General features: G+C 43.9%; 1 protein-coding gene across 1 annotated transcript in view; it reads right to left on the reverse strand.

Moving 5' to 3' along the window:
• Positions 1-2491, reverse strand: part of LIMS2 (LIM zinc finger domain containing 2) — a 41382-nt gene extending 38891 nt beyond the window's left edge. The window contains exon 1 of the mRNA XM_028501363.2: positions 2468-2491. The gene's annotated coding sequence lies outside the window, so the exon portion shown is untranslated. The remainder of the gene's footprint in view (positions 1-2467) is intronic.
• Between the last annotated feature and the right edge of the window lie 18493 nt (positions 2492-20984).

Genomic DNA, 20984 nt, shown 5'->3' on the forward strand with positions numbered 1-20984 from the left:
AAACTCTTAGAGGAAAATATAGGCAGAACACTCTATGACATAACTCACAGCAAGATCCTTTTTGACCCACCTCCTAGAGAAATGGAAATAAAAACAAAAATAAACAAATGGGACCTAATGAAACTTAAAAGCGTTTGCACAGCAAAGGAAACCATAAACACATGGTTGCACATCCCAGGGAAGGTAGCGGGGGAGCAGGCTGAACCTGTGAACCTGAAGCTCAGAGAGGTCCCATCTCTGCAAAGATGTGGAAGGTTTGGTGCAGATGGAGTTTCAACCCTGGGGCTCATGAGGTCACTGAAGGTGTCTTTGCTGAGCCAGGAGCCCTCCAAGGGTGAGAGGTCAGGAGCCCTCCAAGGGTGAGAGGTCAGGGGACCAGGGAGTGAGGAGGAGAGGGGTGAGGTATCACAGAAGCCCGGAGGGCATGACTGCTCCCATGTGCAAGCTGCTCCGGTTGCAGGACAGGGAGGGACCTGGGTTTGGTGTCAAGAGCAGGCCCATGCGTGTGAGGGGACCTGAGTCCAGCTGGAGGGGTGCAGTGGGACCCTGCAATGCCCCACTCCTAGGAGCACTCCTCACTGTGGTCATGCAGACGGTGCTCCCTGCAGTGGGGCATGCAGCACCCTAGGGGGAGAATGGAGGTGACAGAGAATGTTATAACTGCTTGGAGAAATCCTGCGCTAGGGGAGCAGAGACGTGGGAGGGAGGGAGGAGGAAAGGGTGCAGTTCGGAGGCTGGGGTTTGACAGGGAGGGAGCCCCTGATGACACTCCGAAGTGAGGCTTGAATCACCCACTTAATGTGATGATTCAGAGCAGGACAGATGTGGCTTTGAGAAATCACAGGTCAAGGCTGGGCCACAAAGCAAGCAGTGGAGCGACACGGGAGTTGTCCTAGAAAGGACTCAGAGGCGTGGGGTCCCCCCGGGCACAGGCCCCACACCCTCGGGGCACCTGTAAGCACCCCCTTCCCAGGGAGTTTCCCTGGCTGCCCCGCCCATCCACCCTCTCACTCCCCACTGCAGCCCAGCACCACACCTGCGCTAGCCCTGGTGGGGGCTGGGGGTCATGGGGGCCAAAGGAGGGGCTGGGCCTCCCTCAACCAGCATGGCCTCATCAGTAGGATGAGGACGGTGAGAAGTGGGGGTCTCCAGGCGCCTTGAGTGGCCTTCTCTCTAGAGCCAGGGCCCTTCTGCCACGTGGCAATGGGATGGAGAAGGAGGTCTCAGGGCGGTCTCAGCGTCTCTCCTGCCCTGGCAGGAGCAGAGGGGCCTTCCCAGCAGGCAGGACGGGTGTCACAACCCATGCAATGTGAGGGCCCCGGGGGGCTCTCCCCCTGCGTCTGGTCTGGGCATTTCCCTCTCAGGGTGTCGGGGGTGATCAAGCACTGGTCCTCGTAGGGTAGGAATACATTACTTAAATTAGCCAGCTCCTTCGAGTGTAAAGTTTGTTCCAGAAGTGGCCTGCGAGAATCTCTGGGGAGAGCCAGGGAAGCTCCTGCACTGTTCCAGCCGGAGCCTCTCCCCAGCCCAGGCTTCCCAGGCTGAGAAATGAATTGCGGGCAGCACACCCACAGACACCAGAACATTTGTCACTTTGACACATACATTTTTCTATTTTAAAATGTGAGCATGCCCTCAGAACACACCGTCTGACCAGCACAAAATGTCCTTACTTCTTCTTGGACCACGCAGCGCTCGGTGAAATAAGCGGGTGGAATCGTAACCCACTAATTCTTGTAACACCTGTAGAACAAACAGAGACCCAGAGACCTTCTTCAGGGTGAGGAGAGCACAGGACCCTCCTTCAGAGTCTGGTTTACTCAGGGGTGTTGCTGAGCCAAGGAACCTCACCACTCACGGCTCGGCTTCCTTTCCAAAGACTGCCTGCCTTGAACTTTGAAGAGAAAAATGCATTTCACTCTTACCTTGGCTCTGGGACAGACTTGACTCAACTCCCGAGTTTGGAACAAGAGTGGCCAGAAAACAGCCCCCAGCAGGCATTCAGCAATGCCACATTTTTGCACCTCAAACATCACGGCCTCCGTCACCCAACAAGAAGCCACCTGTGCACAGTGACCACAGAGTTCTTCACCTGCAGGGTCCCCAGCCTCTCCCTGCTTCTAAAAGCACCTTTCTTCCATGCGCCGAGGTCCGTTTCCCCTTCCCTTTCCCACGAGGACGACAAACCGCCAGCCTCCCCATCGGAGCATCTCCATCCGTGTCCAGAATAAAGATCGGCGGTGCCCACGCCCAAACGCAGCCTGTCCAGGAGGCCCAGCAGGAGGCCCAGCATCCGGCCAAGGTAAGCTGGGCACTCCCCCCAGGGCTGGTCCCTTTCCCCGTTAGCGACATTAGCGTGACCACTTAGAAGGCATAAAGGGAATGGCAGGGAGAACCAGGAACAGGGCCCCACGCACATCTCAAGCGCAAAAAGCACCACTCGCTGGGCACCACGCAGCGTCTCTACCTCAGAGGGCTGGGTCCCACTCCGCCTCGTCCTGCTGCTTCCTGCCCTGAGCACCGCCAGCCACTTCTCTGGGGAAGAGCAGCTGCCTGGCCCTCCTGGCGCGGCCACGTGGACAAGGCCCGGGCAGCCCCTGGGAGTGTCCAGTCACCACGGGGTACCCAGGCATTTCAGCCCCATCTCTCCCTGGACAGGAGGCTGGGCTGGAGCTGGTGGTGGGGCAGGAGGCACTTCTGGGATCGGGAGAAGATGGAGGAAGCCTAGGAAGGAAGGGCCGGCCTCCCTGGGGAGGCGCCTGCTGGGCGGGCCATTGAAAGTCTATTCCCTGCCGGCCGGGAGCCAGGGCTGCAAAACAAATGGAGCGACAGCTGCCCTCTGAATTCAGAGGGGCCAGCAGAGGTGCAGCGGCCCCGGGTGGCCTTCGTTTGGCAGCTGCTAAACGGAGCATTCACTAAACTGGGTTCATGAGCCCCTGGGAAGCCTGATGCTTAGAACAGGTACACAGGCCAAAGCCACCCCCCGACAAGGGCACAAGAAGAGAGAACCTGCAACCACATGGAATAACCCAAGAACGCTTACTAAGACACCTCCCTGCCAGTTACTGTCTCCCCAAGAAGGAAATTCTCAGGATTATTTATGTCAAATCAATTATAATCTTCTGCTATAAAATTTTCATTGTATTGGGAAATGCCCAGAAGTAGAAAGAAGAAAAATTACCTTGAGTTGCACCATCCACGATGGGTGCTGACGACACCTTTGTTCCAGTCTCATTTGGGCAGAGTGATTTGGTGATCTGTTTGCAGAGTTATTTTGTGCTCCTTTTGTGTTTGCAATTCCATGCTCTGCTTCTTCACGGCAGATGTCCACACTGATTGGCACTTAGCAGGGCAGCCCCCGTCGTCCAGCTCTGGGCATCAGTCACACTGTGTAGTACATAAATGCTGCTCCGGGATCTCCCTGGACTTGTGCTGCTTGCTAGGGGTGGGCCGGCATTCGTGTGCACAACTTTTATGAGGATGACTGGTTTTCGTTTTTCAATCAAACGTTACACCCCTCGAGGTTGGAACTGTTGAACTTTTGCACAACATAGCACCCAAGAGGGCCAGCTAGATCTAGAGCAGGCACTCAGCCATTTGCTGGAAGCAGTGATGTTATACCGTATTGACATGTTGTTTAAAATGACTTGCTATCATGCTATAAATACGCTAGACACCAGAATGTAAACTCTCCAAGAACAGACTCCTGCCCTGTTCACTGCTCTACCCCATGGACCAAGGACAGGGCTCTCTCTACTCAGAGAAGCTGCTCAGTAAATATTTGTTAAATGAACATTGTTTTAAACATTCTTGGTCAGTTTTATGCACGTATGACGAGCTGCCTAACTGTAGAGTGCGTATCATACTCCTGTTGCTGAAAGCATCTCAAATATCATTTTACTCAACACATCAATTCCTGAACTGAATTTGTATAACTGAAAGAGTTTACACCTAAGGGAATCTATCATTCGAGGAAATCTTGATGGAAAGTATTCTTTGAAAAATGGAATCTGTTTGGAGATGCAATTAATGCTCAAAGTCATCTTACATATTCCGGACTTTCATAGCTGTTCACTAGTCTGAGATTTGACACGGGAGAAGCAGGTCTGGGAACACCCCCAGCCCCGCCAAGGCACAGTAACTTTGACCAGCACTAACGCTACTCCATTAACTGACCAGCTACAAGGAGGCCCAAGGCCTCTGACCGGTGCCGCCCAGAGAAGTTGTAATTCCACCTGCATGTCTGTCGATTAGGACCGAGTCCGTAAGTGTGGGGTCCAAGCATGACCACAAAGCAGAAATCAGCTGCACATCTTTCCCCCTGGGGCCACCCCCAAAGTTGTCTACATGAAGACACTTGGAGCCCAAGGATTCTGCTGGGCAAGAAGGGTGCAGACACCTGGAAAAAAAGGGGCTGGGCCGGCATCTAATGGTTACTCTGAGGCTTAGAAACACTGTAACAAGTGGAAAAACCCATGCTCTGAAGGGCAGTGTGGCATCGTGGTTTGAAGAGTATAGACCATAGAGTCAGGCTATGTGGGTTCAGATACTGTCTCACACTTACTGTGTGATGGACAACTGTTTCCCTGCTCTGGGCCTCAGTCTCCTCATCTGTAAAACAGGGTTGATAACAATAATCCTAATAAACATTTTGTAGGGATTAAATAAACTCACATGTGTAAATGGTTCTCAAAAGTATTGAGGATACCAAAGATAGTTTGGTACCAAGGATATACCAAGGTAGAGCAAGGATACTTTTATTTATGTGGGTTATAGCTATCAATATTTACCATATTAGAAATTAAAATGAAAAAATTTTAATTAGTTATCAATTCATTTACAAATCAATAAGAATGGGGACTTCCCTGGTGGTCCAGTGGTAAAGAATCCGCCTTCCAATGCAGGGGACGTGGGTTCAATCCCTGGTTGGGGAACTAAGATCCCACATGCCGCGGGGCAACTAAGCCCATGCGCCACAACTACTGAGCTCTCGCGCCTCAGTGAGAGAGCCCGTGTGCCGCAAACTACAGAGCCCACACACCCCGGAGCCCACGCGCCACATCTAGAGAGAGAAAACCCGCACGCCACAACTAGAGAGAAGCGTGGGTGCTGCAACACAAGATCAACAAAAGCATGCCTCAACAAAAGATCCTGCATGCTGCAACTAAGACCTGACGCAGATTAAAAAAAAAAAACAATAAGAACATTAGTACATATTAACATGACACGTTTATGAAAACTAACTATATTTTCCAAGACAAAAAATAATTACTAAGACTTCTATACCCAGCCAAGATGAAGTAGCAGGAACCGAACAAAATATGTAAAACAAGAGACAAAATATATGAAACAATTGTTTTCAAGATACTGAACATCAGGTAACCAAGGATGGTGATCCATAAGAGACAGAACAGACAAGTGAACAGTGATTGCCCCAGCTTACTACCTCAAGAGAGCTCCCAGGCCCGAGCCTGGAGAAAAGGAACCCAGGCAGAGCTGAGAGAACTCCCTTAAAGAGATGGAGCAGAGAGCCCAGGGAGACAGAGGCAGCTGGACTTCATGGGACTGGATCCTGGGAAGGAGAAGGCTGCACAAAGAGAGAACTCCGAAGATCAAAGGGTCCGCCTCAAGTACTCAGCTGAGCGCTGACAAGCATGTGCATGTGAGAAACTACTCCCTCGGGGAAAACCACTGGAAACAGTGCAAGGAAACAGTGTCTGGCACCTTCACGGAGCCAAGAATAATGCCTATTTCCACCAGCCAGACTGAGAAATCCCAGGTTGGAGGAACGTAAACTACCCAAACTGAACACAGGGGGATAGACTGAAAAAAATGTAGAGAACCCCAGGAACCTGTAACACTATTACAAAATGGTAAAATGTCGACACTAGTGGACTGTGCATAAGTTATGTATATATGACTTTTTAGAGCAAGTACTAAAAAATCTATACAAAGAGGTACACCAAAAAACACTACCGATAAATCAAAGTGTAATTCTAAAAATATGTTGAAGGGTAACATGGGGAGGCAGAATAAAAAGGAATGATACACACACAGCTTGGACATATCTCAAGAGCATTATGCTGAGTGAAAAAAAAAAAGCCAGTCTTAAAAGATGACATACTATGCAGTTCATATAACATCTTTGAAATAACAAAGTTGTGTTATAGAGAAGGAAAACAGTTTAGTGGTTGCCAGGGTTAGGAATGGTTGGAGAGGGGGTAAGTGTGACTCTAAAGGAGTTTTCTGATCCATTAACATGGGTTGTCTCTCCATTTATTTAGATTTTGTTGAATTTCACTGAACAATGTTTTGTAGTTTCCAGTGTACAAGCCTTGCCCTACTTTAGATAGTTTATTCCCAAGTATTTTATTCTTTTGGGTGTGATTGTAAATGCACTTGCTTTCTTAATTTCCTTTTCAGATATTTCCTTGTTAGTGTATAGAAATACAATTAAAATTTGTACACTGATCTTGTATCCGATAACCCTGCTGAACTTGTTTATTAATTCTAATAGTTTCATAGGGGATTCCTTAAGTTTTTCCACATAACAGATGTCATCTGAAAATATAGTTTAACTTCTTCCCTTCCAAACTTGATGCTTTTTATTTATTTTTCTTGCCTATTTTCCCTGGCTGGAACCTCCAGTACACTGTTGAATAGAAATCTTGTTCTTGCTCTTAGCCTGAAAGTATAGTCTTTCACCATTAAATATATTAGCTGTGTTTTGTAGACCTCTTTTATCATGCTGAGGAATTTCCCTGTCTTGCTTGGTTGTTATATATGTTTTATCGTGAAAGGGTGTTAGATTTTGTCAAATGTTTTTCTTGTATCTATTGAAAGGATCATGTCACTTTTGTCCTGTATTCTATTAATGTGGTGTGTTACATTGTTTGATGTTCATATATTATTCCAGTCTTGCATTCCTAGGATAAATCCTAGGGTAATGGTGTGTAATCCTCTGTACATGTTGCTAGATTTGGTTTGCTAGTAATCAGCTGAGGATTTTTGTGTATATTAATGAGATGTTGGTCTGTAGTTTTTTTTTTGTGATGTCTTTCTCTGGTTTTGATATCAAGTACCTGATCTCACAGTATGAGTTGGGAAGTGTCCCCTCCTCTTCTATTTTTGGAAGAGTTTGTGAAGGATTGGTGTTAATTCTTTAAACATTTGGTAGAATTCCCCTGTAAAACTTCTGGTCCTGGGTTTTCCTTTGTGGGTAGCTTTTAAATTACTAATTCAATCTCTTTATTTGTTATGAGTCTTTTCAGATTTTCTATATTTCCTTGAGTTAGTTTTGGTAGTTTGTGTTTCTATGAACTTGTCCATTTCATCTAGATTATCTAATTTATTGGTATAGAACTGTTCATAGTATTCTTTTTTTAAATATTTATTTATTTGGTTGTGTGGGGTCTTAAATGTGGCAGGAGGGCTCCTTAGTTGAGGCATGTGAGCTCCTTAGTTGCGGCTCACCAGCTCCTTACTTGCGGCTCACTGGCTCCTTAGTTGCGGCACGCGGGCTTCTTAGTTGTGGCATGCGAACTCTCAGTTGTGGCATGCATGTGGGATCTAGTTCCCTGATCAGCAATCGAACACAGGCCCCCTGCATTGGGAGCATGGAGTCTTACCCACTGGACCAGCAGAGAAGTCTTGTGATTCCTTTGTTTTTTTTTTTTTTTTTTTTGTGGTACACAGGCCTCTCACTGTTGGGGCCTCTCCCATTGTGGAGCACAGGCTCCAACCGTGCAGGCTCAGCGGCCATGGCTCACGGGCCTATCCGTTCCGCAGCATGTGGGATCTTCCCAGACCGGGGCACGAACCCGTGTCCCCTGCGTCGGCAGGCGGACTCGCAACCACTGCACCACCAGGGAAGCCCTCATTTCTGATTTTAGTCATTTGTGTGTGTGTGTGTGTGTGTGTGTGTGTGTGTGTGTGTGTGTGAGTTTAGCTAAAGGTTTATCAGTTTTGCTGATCTTTTTAAAGAACCAGCTTTTGGTTTCATTGATTTTTTTTTTCCATTCTCTATTTATTTCCACTTTGCTTTATTTTGCTTCCTTCCTTCTGCTTGCATTGGGTTTAGTTTTTTCATCTGTTTCTAATTTCTTAAGGTGAAAAGATAGGTTATTGATTTCAGATCTTTCTTCTTTTTTAATGTACACTTTAACAGGTACAAATCTCCTTCTGAGCACTGCTTTTCCTTCATCCTGTAAGTTTTTGTATATTTGTCTTCATTTTCATTCATCTCGATGTATTTTCTAATTTCCTTTGTGATCTATTCTTTGACCCTTTTGTTCTTTAGGACTATGTTAATTTCCACATATTTGTAAATTTCCCAAATTTCCTTCTGTTATTGATTTCTAATTTCATTCCATGTCATCAGAGAACATATTTTGTATGATATTAGTCATCTTAGATATTTTGAGGTTTGTTTTATTGGCCTAGCATATGATCTATCCTGGAGAATGTTTCATGTGCCCATGAGAAGAACGTATATTTTGCTTTTTTTTTTGGCCGCACCATGCAGCATGTGGGATCTTAGTTCCCTGACCAGTGATCAAACCCACACCCCTTGCATTGGAAGTGCGGAGTCTAAACCACTAGACTGCCAGGTTAGACTGCCAGTCTAAACCCCTGTATTTTGCTTTTGTTAGGTGGAGTGGTCTGTAGATGTCTCCTTCCCTTCTCTGTGTTATTGTTATACATATTACGTCCATATATATTATAAACCCAACAAAAAATTCTTATAATCCTTACTTTACATAATCCTATGTCTTTTAAAGATTCTGTGAGAAGAAAGTGGAGTAATTATATATTTATAAAATTATACTAAACGTTTTTTAGCATTTCTGATTCTATTTTTCTCGTGGATTTGAGTTACCATCTGGTGTCATTACCTTATTCCAAAACAGCTTTGTTCCCACCTCCCTCCTTAGTGCTGTTATTGTCAGATAACATTTTGACAAAATGTTGACACATATTTCTATAAGTGAAAAGCCTAAGAATACAGTTATATACATATACCCTAGGTAATTACTTTTTAAACAAGAGAAGAAAAGAAGGGAAATATGCAATTATACTGTCTTTTGAAATTATCCATCTTTACTGACACTTTGTTTTTCACATGGATTTGAATTACTATCTTGTGTCATTTGTTTTCAGTCTGAAGAACTTATTTTAGTATTTCTTATGTCAGGCTTGCTAGCAATATATTTTTTCAGCTTCCCTTAATTTTGAAATATCTTTATGTTTTGAAAGACAGTTTTGCTGGATATAGAATTCTTGGTCGACAGGTTTTTACTTTAAGCACTTGGAATACCATCTTCTGGCCTCCATTGTTTCTGATGAGATGTCAGCTGTCAATCTTATATGTGATGAATTGTTTTCCTCTTGCTGTTTTTTAAGATTTTCTCTTTATCTTTGACTTTCAATGTTGTGACTATGATATATCTCAGTGTGGATCTCTTTATGTTTATTCTACTTGAAGTTCATTGTGCTTCTTGGATGTACAGATTAATGTCTACGATCAAATTTGGGAAAATTTCAGCCATGACTCCTAATAATTTTTATGCCCCCTTTTCTCTCTTTTCTCCATTATGCATATGTTGGTGCACTAAATAGTGTTTCACATTAGTCTGAGGCTCTGATTATTTTTCTTGTTTTTCAGATTGCATTATCTCTACTGAATCCATCTTCAAGTTCACCAGTTCTTTCTTCTGCCAACTAAAATCTGTAGAAATCCACAGTGAATTTTTCATTTTGGTTATTGTACCAGAATTTTCATCTCCAGAATTTTTATTTGGTTCTTTTATATAATTTCTCTTTATTGGTATTCTCCATCTGATGAGACATTGTCATCAAGTCTTCTTCTTTTTCTTCTTTTTTTTTTTTTTTTTTTTGGCCACGCCACACGGCTTGTGGGATCTTAGTTCCTGGACCAGGGATTGAACCCAGGCCATGACAGTGAAAGAGCTGAGTCCTAGGGACTTCCCTGGTAGTCCAGTGGGTAAGACTCTGCACTGCAAATGCAGGGGGCCCGGCTTCGATCCCTGATCAGGGAACTAGATCCCACATGCATGCCACAACTAAGAGTTTGCATGCCACAACTAAAGATCCCGCATGCCTCAACTAAGGAGCCTGCATGCTGCAACTAAGACCCAGCACAGCCTAAATAAATAAATAAATAAATAAATAAATAAATAAATAAATAAAAACCTGAGTCCTAATCACCGGACTGCCATTGAATTCCCAAGTCTTCTTTTAATTCTTTAAGCATGGTTTCCTTTAGTTCTTTGAAAATATTTAAAATGGTTGCTTCTTTTCCTATGTATGGGTCACACTTTACTGGTTGTGTGTCAAATAGTTTTTGTTGAAAACTGGATGTTTTAGATATTATACTAGCAACTCTGGATACCAATTCTCTCCATCCCCCAGGAATTGATGCTGTTCTTTGCTTGGTCATTTGTTTGTTTAGTGACTTGCTGAACTAACTCTGTGAAGTCTGTTTCCCCCGCAGTGTGAAGTTTCTGATGTCCCTACTCAGATTTTGTCTTGATTTTATATTTTAGTCTGGCTTCCCAGGGGTCACCCCTGGGTCAGCATAAGCCACTTATTGGTCAATGGGTGTGCTTAAGCCCCCTTGAACAGTTATATTTTTTACCCTTTACCATTGGATGTATGTGTGGTTTGGATGCTGCTATCACAGCTTGAGGATTTTTTATTTCTTGGCCTATGTTCAGCCAGAGACCAGTAGCTTGGATTGTCCCCCTCTGATCCCTCCTAAGAATGTTCAGCCTTGGCCATGCACACAGTCTTCCAAACTCCTTTAACTTTTATGTTAAAGTCTGACTTCCTAGGCATTGCCTCTGCATGAGAGTAGCTTATTGTTCAACTAGTGTTTGGTCAGAAGCTCTGCTTAAGGCCCTTGTGCCAATGAGGCTTCCACATTGTGCTTAGTTTTTGTGCAGACTGGAAAGTGTTTCCAAGACTGCTCACATACTGCTGTGATTGCTGCTAAGCGGGTGAAGCCTAATGCTTGTATACAGACTTCCTGACACCCATGGTTGACTGTGATCCCTGGAGAATTTTTCTTGGCTGTCTCTTTCCCTGGTTTTCTCTATCAAACTTCTGGTTGCTCTACCATTTTGCTTGTTGCTACTAGTATCATGGAGCTATGAGTGCCTTCTTAATTGCTCTCAACCAAAATCTCCCTTGTTTTCAACAACACCCTTAGCATGAAATTTTCCACCCTCTCCTCCAAATAAAATCAGTCCCCCTCAGACAGAGCTGGGAGCTCTTAGTCCTTATGGTCTGACTCTCCCCTGCAGAGAATCTCTGCACCACCGCACAGGATCTAGGCTTAGGGACAGCAACCCACTTATCCTAAACTGAACATGTCTTCTCTAAAAGTGGGCTCTGGGCTAAAAGTAGCTCCTGGTCTTCTTGGCTTGCCCCTCCTGGTGTGGAACCTCCCCCCATAAGCAATATGGGGTGGGGATTGAGGTCCCAGGGTTCTCAGCCTGTGCACCTGGAGTAGAGCCTCTGCTCTACTGGTAGGGTCTGGGGGGAGTCCCTCCTCTTCTTGACTGCACCAAGTAGGGTGCCTGGAATAGAGTTTCTGTAAGGTGGAGCTGACAGGGGAGGGAGTGGGTTGTAACTCAGTTGCCAAAGAAATCTTACTGAGATTTAGGTTTTCTTGAATGAATATTTCTCCATTTGCTGTATGCCCTTAAGACAATTTCCAGAGACTTTTAATTATTGTTTTTAATAATTTTCTCCACTTAAATTGTTGTTTTGTTGGGGGGAGAGTCCACCATGCCCTTCACTCCAACATTCCAGAAATAGATTCACTTCTGTGATTTTTTACTGTATTTTCATCCAGCAATGTTGAATGCATAGGTTTTATTGGTCTCTCAGCTATTGTGCATATTTCTCTAGTCAAGACTGCCTGATAACTTAACCTGTAAGATGTCCTAGCAGTTTTTTCATATCTAATTTTTAAAGATGGGAGAAATAAATTTGGTCTTTTAAATATTTAAATCATTCAATTCCTTTAAATTCAGAATTATTGGTCTTAAAGTGATAATGCAACTTAAGTGGCACAGTACTACTGAAAATGTTCTATTGCATAAGATACAACAAACTAAAGTAAGATTTTAACACTGTGGAAGACAAAATGCACTGGACAATTAAGGAGATGATTCTATTCAGCCTATTGCACTAGGGAAAAGGGTTCAAAGAAGTGGAAGGGGGTCTGGGACTTTATAGAGGCAGATAAACAAGGGAGTCATGAAAAAGGGTGGAGGCAGGTCCAATCTGCAAGCACAGGGTGGTCCTTCACAATTAGCCATCTCCCAGAACATTAGAGGGTCAATGTGGTTATTCCCCTCAAATTTCAGTTGTTGCTGAACTCAGAGGCGATCATAAACTTCCTGTGTAGGTGAAGATAGGTCTAAGTGTTCATATCTCAGGCATTCTTTTTTTTTTTTTTTTTTCCTCAGGCATTCTTGTTGGTGTTTTGTAAAACCATTTGAACCATCTGTTGGAAGGTGGTGGCAGTCAGTTCTTTCAGGGTCCTAGAGATCAGACTTCTTAAAAGAGGGAAACCTAAATGAAAAAGGGATAATATAAAAGCTGTATGAAAGTAAGAGCCCCAGATTGAACGCTGAAAGTACCTAGTCCAGCAGGTTCTAAGAGGTCAGTGGAGGAAAGTCTTTCAGCTATGCAGCAGCACTGCTTATTGAGCTTCCTAAAGCCCCCTTGCTAGATGTCAATGCTTTTGGTGATGCTGTTCAGTCTTGGTTGCCTCCATACAGGACATGTGTGACCCGAGCCCTTGGCCCACCTGTCCAGGGAAATCCAGCTCATGAAATGTCTGCTGCAGCAATAACTCCTTCCAGGTTTGTAACAAGTCACCAGGCTTCTCCAGATCCTGGGGAAATGGCCAGGTGATCCAGAGACCCAACAGGGATCTGGCTGGTCAGGCTTCAGCCTTAGTGATGCCAAGTTGGGTGGGAAAGAGGAAAACTGGAAACATTCATTTGGAGGGTTGTTGCCAGATGCTGACACAAACTGGAAACACTGAAAATTTAGTAAGGTTTGACAATTTGGGAAAGGTAGCAGGGTCCAGTTCAATGTGCAAGTAGGTACCAAAACTGATTCTTCCAGTGTCAAGGAAGTCAATTAAATCTCTACCAGATAAGGGCTTCCCTGGTGGCGCAGAGATTAAGAATCCACCTGACAATGCAGAGGACACAGGTTCGAGCCCTGGTCTGGGAAGATCCCACATGCCGTGGAGCAACTAAGCCCGTGTGCCACAATTACTAAGCCTGCACTCTAGAGCCCGTGAGCCACAACTACTGAATCCACATGCCGCAACTACTGAAGCCCACGTGCCTAGAGCCCATGCTCTGCAACGAGAAGCCACCACAATGAGAAGCCTGCGCACCTCAACGAAGAGTAGCCCCCGCTCGCCGCAACTAGGGAAAGCCCGCGCACAGCAATAAAGACCCAATGCAGCCAAAATAAATAAATAAATAAATAAAATTTTTTTTAAAACCCTTTACCAGATAAGACAAAGTTTGCACCTCCATCAGTTACCTACAATTTACAAAGGAAGTGCAAAGTGGCTCAAAGACAATGAACAGGGCTGGAATCTGAATACCTAGAATGCGCAGTGCATAGTTTTCTACTGAAACACAATTTTTGCTCTCAGGTCTCTAATCTCAAAGATACACTAATCGTGCCTGCAAAATAAGTCTGGTCTCATTAGATCTCGCCTGGTGTTTTCATAGATGCAGCAAGAATGGTAATTTACCTTAGGTCTTCCTACGTTCACTTTACTGGAAGTTTTCCTAAGGAATCTCAAGAGCGCACTTTTTTTTTTTTTTGGCTGAGCTGGGTCTTTGCTGCTGTGCACAGGCTTTCTCTAGTTGTGGCGAGCGGGGGTTACTCCTCGTTGCAGTGCGCGGGCTTCTCATTGCGGTGGCTGCTCGTTGCGGACAGCGGGCTTTAGTGGTTGCAGTACGCAGGGGCTCAGTAGTTGCGGCGCAGAGGCCCTAGGGCACGTGGGCTTCAGTAGTTGCAGCACGCGGGCTCAGTACGTGTGGCGCATGGGCTTAGCTGTTCCACACGGCATGTGGAATCTTCCCAGATCAGGGATTGAACCTGTGTCCCCTGAATTGGCAGGAGGACTCTTAACCTCTGCACCACCAGGGAAGTCCTCAGACTGCACTTTTAAAAAAGCTTCTTGAGCCTAGGAAACCAAGCAAAGAACTGCCACCAGATCTCACTGCAGTACCTATAGACTTAGGTGAATTCCTCTCTTCTCAAGGTTCCCAAGATATCTTAAGGTTCCTGGGCCTGCCAGGAAGCGACCTTCCTTACTCACCTGTAAGGCTAGGAGACCTGTAAGCCAGGAAACAGGCTGGTGTTCCAAAGAGGGTTTTGTAAGCATTGGCTCCATAAAGTCAACCTTAGCTTCTTTAAAGTGTCTGGTCACAACTGGTTAAATGATCATCATGCTCAAATACGATATTCCAGGCAAGGCTTTGGTTCCATAACCAATATTTCCAGCTACATCCATTAACAAGGAAGACAATCTTACTGAATTTATGATAACAACTTATACTGCTATGAAAATAAGAGAACTCAGTAAGAGTTCCTACAGGTAGGAGTTCCTACCTGCACGGGTCAGGTAGGAAAAATAAGATATCATTTTATAAACTGCACATTTCTGTTTATAAAATCATAGTCTACTATATTGTTATGAGTTGCAGATAACTTCAAAGAACAGAGGAAGGAGTTCCTTATATATCCAAAAAATTTTCAAAACTTAAAGACTGGATGAGAGTTCTTTACAAGAATAGTGCCATTGACAAGGAAATCTGGTTATTTCTGCAGCATGCAAAACAAGATAATTAAGTCAACCCCCCCAATTTAGATAAAATAATTATATACATAATTAGCCCTATTTTCAAAGAAGAATAAACAAGAACAAATGCTTTGTGATTTGCCAGGTATCCTCAGGGAAATTCAAAGACAGTTTTAGGTGTAAAAGATATCCTGAAGGAACATCATTCTCAAATACAACATTCCAGGTGAGATCTTGGAATTTTGTTATTTTATTATACATTTAAGATTCAATATGAGAACAAAAAAAAACAAAGTTATCAGATTTAAGATAGGAATCAAATCATGGGTGCCTGAGAAACAATATTTGGCTATTCATTTCAAAGTGACAATAAAACATTAAAAAAAATAGACAGTAATATGATTGCAAAGAACCTTGGCCCATTCTTAAATGAGAAACTCTGTTTTCTATTGATAAATAATCAAAGACATAATAAATGAATATAAACCAAAGAAGGCTCTTCTGGTAAGATACAGAATTTTTACTGTCTAGATAGATTAAATAACAGAATAAGTGATGCTTTATGTTGTAGGTGAAGGTAATAAGCAGTAAACCAAGGAAACAAGCCTATCAAATTGAGCAAACTTTGCCAAGATTTTAACTTTTCAAATTCAGGTATTATAAATCAAGGTGAATAAAATTCATTTCCAAACTTTGTCTTTCACTGCACTCTTTCATATTCTGGGACAAATGGACACTGTACTCTAGACCAATCTCAAGGTGTCTTAGCTCATTCAGGCTGCTATAACAAAATTCCACAGATTACGTGGCTTACAAACAACAAGAATGTGTTTCTCACAGTTCTAGAGGCTGGAAGTCCAAGATCAAGCGCCAGTGTGGCGTGGCGAGGGCCTTCGTCCGGGTGGCAGATTTCTCCTTATACATGCACGTGACTGAAAGGGGTAGGGAGCTCCCTGGAGCCTCTTTATAAGAGCACTAATCCCACTAATGAGTTAAGCACCTCCCAAAGGCCCTACCTGCTAACACCATCATCTCTGGAGGACAGGATTTCAACCTATGAATTTTAGGGGGGCATTTTCAGACCACAGCACTGGGGGCCCACATGGTCAGAACTAATTCTGTAATATTACTAAGATATTAACTTGCAATATGTTCATTGTTCCTACTGTCAAATGAATCAATGAGTAAGCATTTCAAAGTTTTCTCAGTTTCTGCTTCCGATATAGTAAATGTCAATAGTTACAACCACAGAGAAAGCTTTTCTCGGTCCTCAATAAGCTTGAAGAGTGCAGAAAGGGGATGGAGACTAAAAAAAAAAAAAAAAAAAATCACTTCTTTAGGACAACACTACTGTTTTCCTTGAAATATAGATATATGGGCTTCCCTGGTGGCGCAGTGGTTGAGAGTCCGCCTGCCGATGCAGAGGACACCTGAGCCTGCGCGTCCGGAGCCTGTGCTCCGCAACGGGAGAGGCCACAGCAATGAGAGGCCCGCATAAAAAAAAAAAAAAAAAAAAAAAAATAGATATATGTACTCAGTTGTGTTTCTCCAAAATTCTTTCTACTTAGTCTAAACCACGTATTAATGATACTTTTTACCAAAGTAACTAACTCTCAGTTGAGAGATAACAGGGTGGACAGGCGTGCACTGTCTGTCACACAGCAGCTCTTTATCACAGACTAGCAGCACTCATGAAGACACACAGGACAGCTGTGTGTGGCCTTACACCTTACAAAATGTAAGAAATGAGCGGAAAGGAGCATGTTCATTACAGACCCAAAGATACAGACCTCTGTAGCAAATAAAAATAAGAAGCAAAAGAACGCAAAATTTAGGGAATTCCCTGGTGGTCCAGTGGTTAGGACTCCGCACTTTCACTGCCAGGGCCTGGGTTTGATCCCTGGTCAGGGAACTAAGGCAAGCTGCGTGGCAAATAAATAAATAAACAATGCTTAGTAACAATGTTTCAGCATTCTCTTACTTGGAGATGATCTAGGTATTTTTGCTTAATTAACTCAATAAACTATAAGTACAAGGATTAAGTTACCTAAACATCTTGGCAATTATCTTCAAGAAAAGTAATTACTGTTGAAATAAAGTTTGTCAGAATCATGATTTGATTTGGTTAGACACAAACAGGTGTTTCATAATCTTCAACAGTTAGTGTAAGTAATGCTAGCTTATTTGATCACTAAACCTGCATAAATTTAAGAAGAATATACCCAAGTAGAATAAAAATGTAAGCACTTAATGGTCAGAGAAGACATAGCTGTTTTTTATTAAACCAAAAATATTAAGCTAGTCTCATTTGCCTAAATAATGTGAACTTATTCTTAAAACATTTCTGAGTTAATTTCTGTAAGAATGTATTTTTTCTTTCTGTTCTTTGAAAGTATTAGAAGTTCAGTTTCCTTAACTTCTGGAAATTTTAAGAATATTGCATTTATAAGGTGCTTATTTATCTCTAAGTCAATGAAAATAGAGCTCCTTTAATTTAAGCAATTTCAAAATCTGATCTGGCAATACCACCCAGAGGTAGGAAAACATCACACACTCACATAATGAGAAGTAAAGGCCTTTCTGAATGACAGACACAGGCCAAGAGCTTATAGCCCCAATTCTAAAATTTCAGCCCTGGGCAGCAGTCATCAGAGATGAACAGAATTCACTAGTCCACATCAAAGAGCTGTTCTCTTCCCAGTGGATACGAATCTTTAATTGATGAGCTCAAAGTAGATGAACAGAAAAGAGAAACAAGACTTCCTGTGTTCTTTTACTCAACAGAGACCTGATCTCTATAACCCAAATGGTCAGACCATGAGACCAGGTGAGCACTCAAAAAGAATCAAAATAAAATCCTTCCTGCGCTACCGATGGACACAGTCCAGCGTACAGGAGCAGAAGTGAGAAATACCACCAGTCCCAAATCTACAGTCAGGAATGAAGAGGCTCCCCATGAGGATGGAGGAAGCAGGGATCCAAGCACAGGCTTTGCTGCTGAACAAGTCACGGCACCAAAACTGTCAAAGACAAAATGCACTGACAACTAAGGAGGTGGTTTCACTCGGGCTGCTGTGCTGGGGAGACTGTTCATTAACGAGCAATGTCTCAAACAGGAAGGGGTCTAGGGTATTACAGAGGCAAGTGGAGAAGGGGTCATGGGGATGAAGGGTGGGAGGGGGCCCTGTCCCAGACATAAAGATTGGACTTGAGACACGGGGATCTCTCAACTGTCACTGCTTCCAGGAGAACAGGGCTCAGACAACGCTCAACGTGGTCAACATCTATAAAGCCGATGAAAAGAGAGCTTTTGTCATATTTTCTTTGCTAATGTATAGTTTTGCCCAGTTCTATGGAGTTGACTCCTGTCTTGCAGAGAACAACTCTGCTATACGTCAGTTTCCCTTTTCTGGGATTTTTTTTTTTTTTTTTTTTTTTTTTGGCCGTACCGTGCGGCATGCAGGATGTCAGTTCCCTGACCAGGGATTGAACCCGGGCTACCGCAGTGAAAGCCCAGAATCCTAACCACTCAAAAAGAAGGGAACTCCCTTTTTCAGCATCTTTAGACGTAGATGGTGCAACTGTAGGTTGAGAAAGCATGCCTTCTATTTTACAGTCAAAAATCCATCTTAAAATATAAAAAATTAGTATAAATACATTTTGTTTACTTGAGCATAAAATGTTAAATTCTAAATTAGTAACAGTTTTAGATAAAATGTAAATGTACAAAGGTTTCTGACACAATTTTCAATAATACTGTAAAATAAGAAAACAATTTGTATGTACTTGTTGTTTTCACTTAAGTTCAAGGAAAACGTCAGGATTTCACAGGCTATTAATTGCACAATAACGAGATTACAGAGCTTGTGGCTGGTATACCAGAAGAGGCCTAGCAAGAGCACAGTAAAGGACTGCGGCGAACTGAGTTAAGCGCTCTACAGTCACACATTCACTCGCCTAAAGCCCTACCCTCAGCAAGTCCTAGAACACACACAAATATGCACTTCCCGGAGCGCAGTCGCTGGCCGCGCAGCCCGCTGGGCGCTCCTCTGCTCCTGGCTGGGTCGCGCCTCGGGCAGCTCTGCGCCCAGGGCTGTCCCAGCCGGGCACCGCCAACAGCCACACTGTCACGTCTTCTGCTCCCGTGTCCTGTCGGTGGGGGGCTGTGCTCCTGGTCCCCCGGCATCCTGTGCTCTCAGGCGCCCACACAGATCACCCTGCTTCCTCCGTGCCCACCGAGCCTGGGGCACACGGAGAACTGTGGGCCCCTTCCAGGTGACCAGGTCCCACCTCCACCCTGGGGCTCCGAGTGGGAAATGACCCCCAAGGTCCAGTCTTTGGGATCAGTGGGTGGAGGGACAGGTGGGAAGGGTTAAACCAGCACCCTGACCACCGCCCCTCTGAGCCCTCTGCTGGGCTGCAGTCAGACCTAGCTGCAAGTGGCAAATAAGACGTCCTGATGAATCCTTTGACAGCAGCGAGAAGTGCGGCGCACCAGGGCAGCTATGGTCACGGCCGGGCCACAGAAAGGGCCCTCACCTCAGCTTGAGTCTCCCCTCAGCCCTCCTTTGGGACTCGGCAGTGCCACCTCACTGCCCCATGACACCCAATGAGGGCACCGGTACCCAGGGTGGCTACCCAAGGAAACAGCACAAGGACGTCTCTCAGGTTAAGCAAGCTGGACACACAAAGCCCTGCTCAACAGTGAGACACGCTGTGATGGGCCCTCATTACGCACGAGGAACTCCTGTGTATGACAGCCTGCTTCCCTGGTTTCACCCGGGGGAGGGCCCCGACTCAAGTAGCCCTGCCATGGGGCAGGCAGCGAGGTCTGCAGAGCTGAGCTGAGAAAACACTGTGTTCTCAGATCAGACTGCTCTGCCAGAACCCCTGTGGAGGAACAAGCCATCCCAGCCCAGATGCTCTGACTTTCACCAAAGCCTGACATTGCAGGCACTGTGGAACAAATGCCTACGGTGCCCGCTGGTCATGGTGATAACCAAAATGCCCATGTTTCCAACGTGCTCCAAGTTGTGCTGTCCAATACAGAAGCCACTGGCCACATGTGGCTCTTATCAATTTGATCATATAATACTACATTATAATAAATTATATTTTATAAATTATGTTGATAATATGTTATAGTATAAATATAATTCATTATAAATAATGAATTAATTAAAATTTAAAATGAAGTTCTTCCAACTCACCAGCCACCTTTCAGGTTGCTCAAACTACATGTGGCTAGTGGCTACAGAACTGAACATTGACCAAGAATCTCTCCCCCTCAAATTACCAGTGGCATTTTTCACAGAACTAGAACAAAAAATTATACAATTTGTATGGAAACACAAAAGACCCCGAATAGCCAAAGCAATCCTGAGAAAGAAAAATGGAGCTGGAGGAATCAGGCTCCCCAACTTCAGATTACATTACAAAGCTACAGTAATCAAGACAGTATGGTACTGGCACAAAAACAGAAATATAAATCAATGGTACAAGACAGAAAGTCCAGAGATAAAACCTATGGTCACCTAATCTATGACAAAGGAGACAAGAATATACAATGGAGACAAGACAGCCTCTTCAATAAATGGTGCTGGGAAAACTGGACAACAAGATGTAAATGAATGAAATTAGAACACTATCTAACACCATATACAAAAATAAACTCAAAGTGGATTAAAATCCTAAATGTAAGACTGGACACTATAAAACTCTTAGAGGAAAACATAGGAAAAACACTCTTTGACATAAATCACAGCAAGATCTTTTATGACCCACCTCCTAGAGCAATGAAAATAAAAACAAAAATAAGCAAATGGGACCTAATGAAACTTAAAAGCTTTTGCACAGCAAAGGAAACCAAAAACAACACGAAAAGACAACCCACAGAATGGGAGAAAATATTTGCAAATGAAGAAAAGGACAAAGAATTAATCTCCAAAATATACAAACAGCTCATGCAGCTCAGTATCAAAAGACAAACAACCCAATGAAAAAATGGACGGAAGACCTAAATAGACATTTCAGCAAAGAAGACATACAGATGGCCAAGAGGCACATGAAAAGATGCTCAACAGCACTAATTATTAAAGAAATGCAAATCAAAACT

Source organism: Physeter macrocephalus, chromosome 2, assembly GCF_002837175.3.
Source record: "Physeter macrocephalus isolate SW-GA chromosome 2, ASM283717v5, whole genome shotgun sequence".
Classification (NCBI taxonomy): domain Eukaryota; kingdom Metazoa; phylum Chordata; class Mammalia; order Artiodactyla; family Physeteridae; genus Physeter; species Physeter macrocephalus.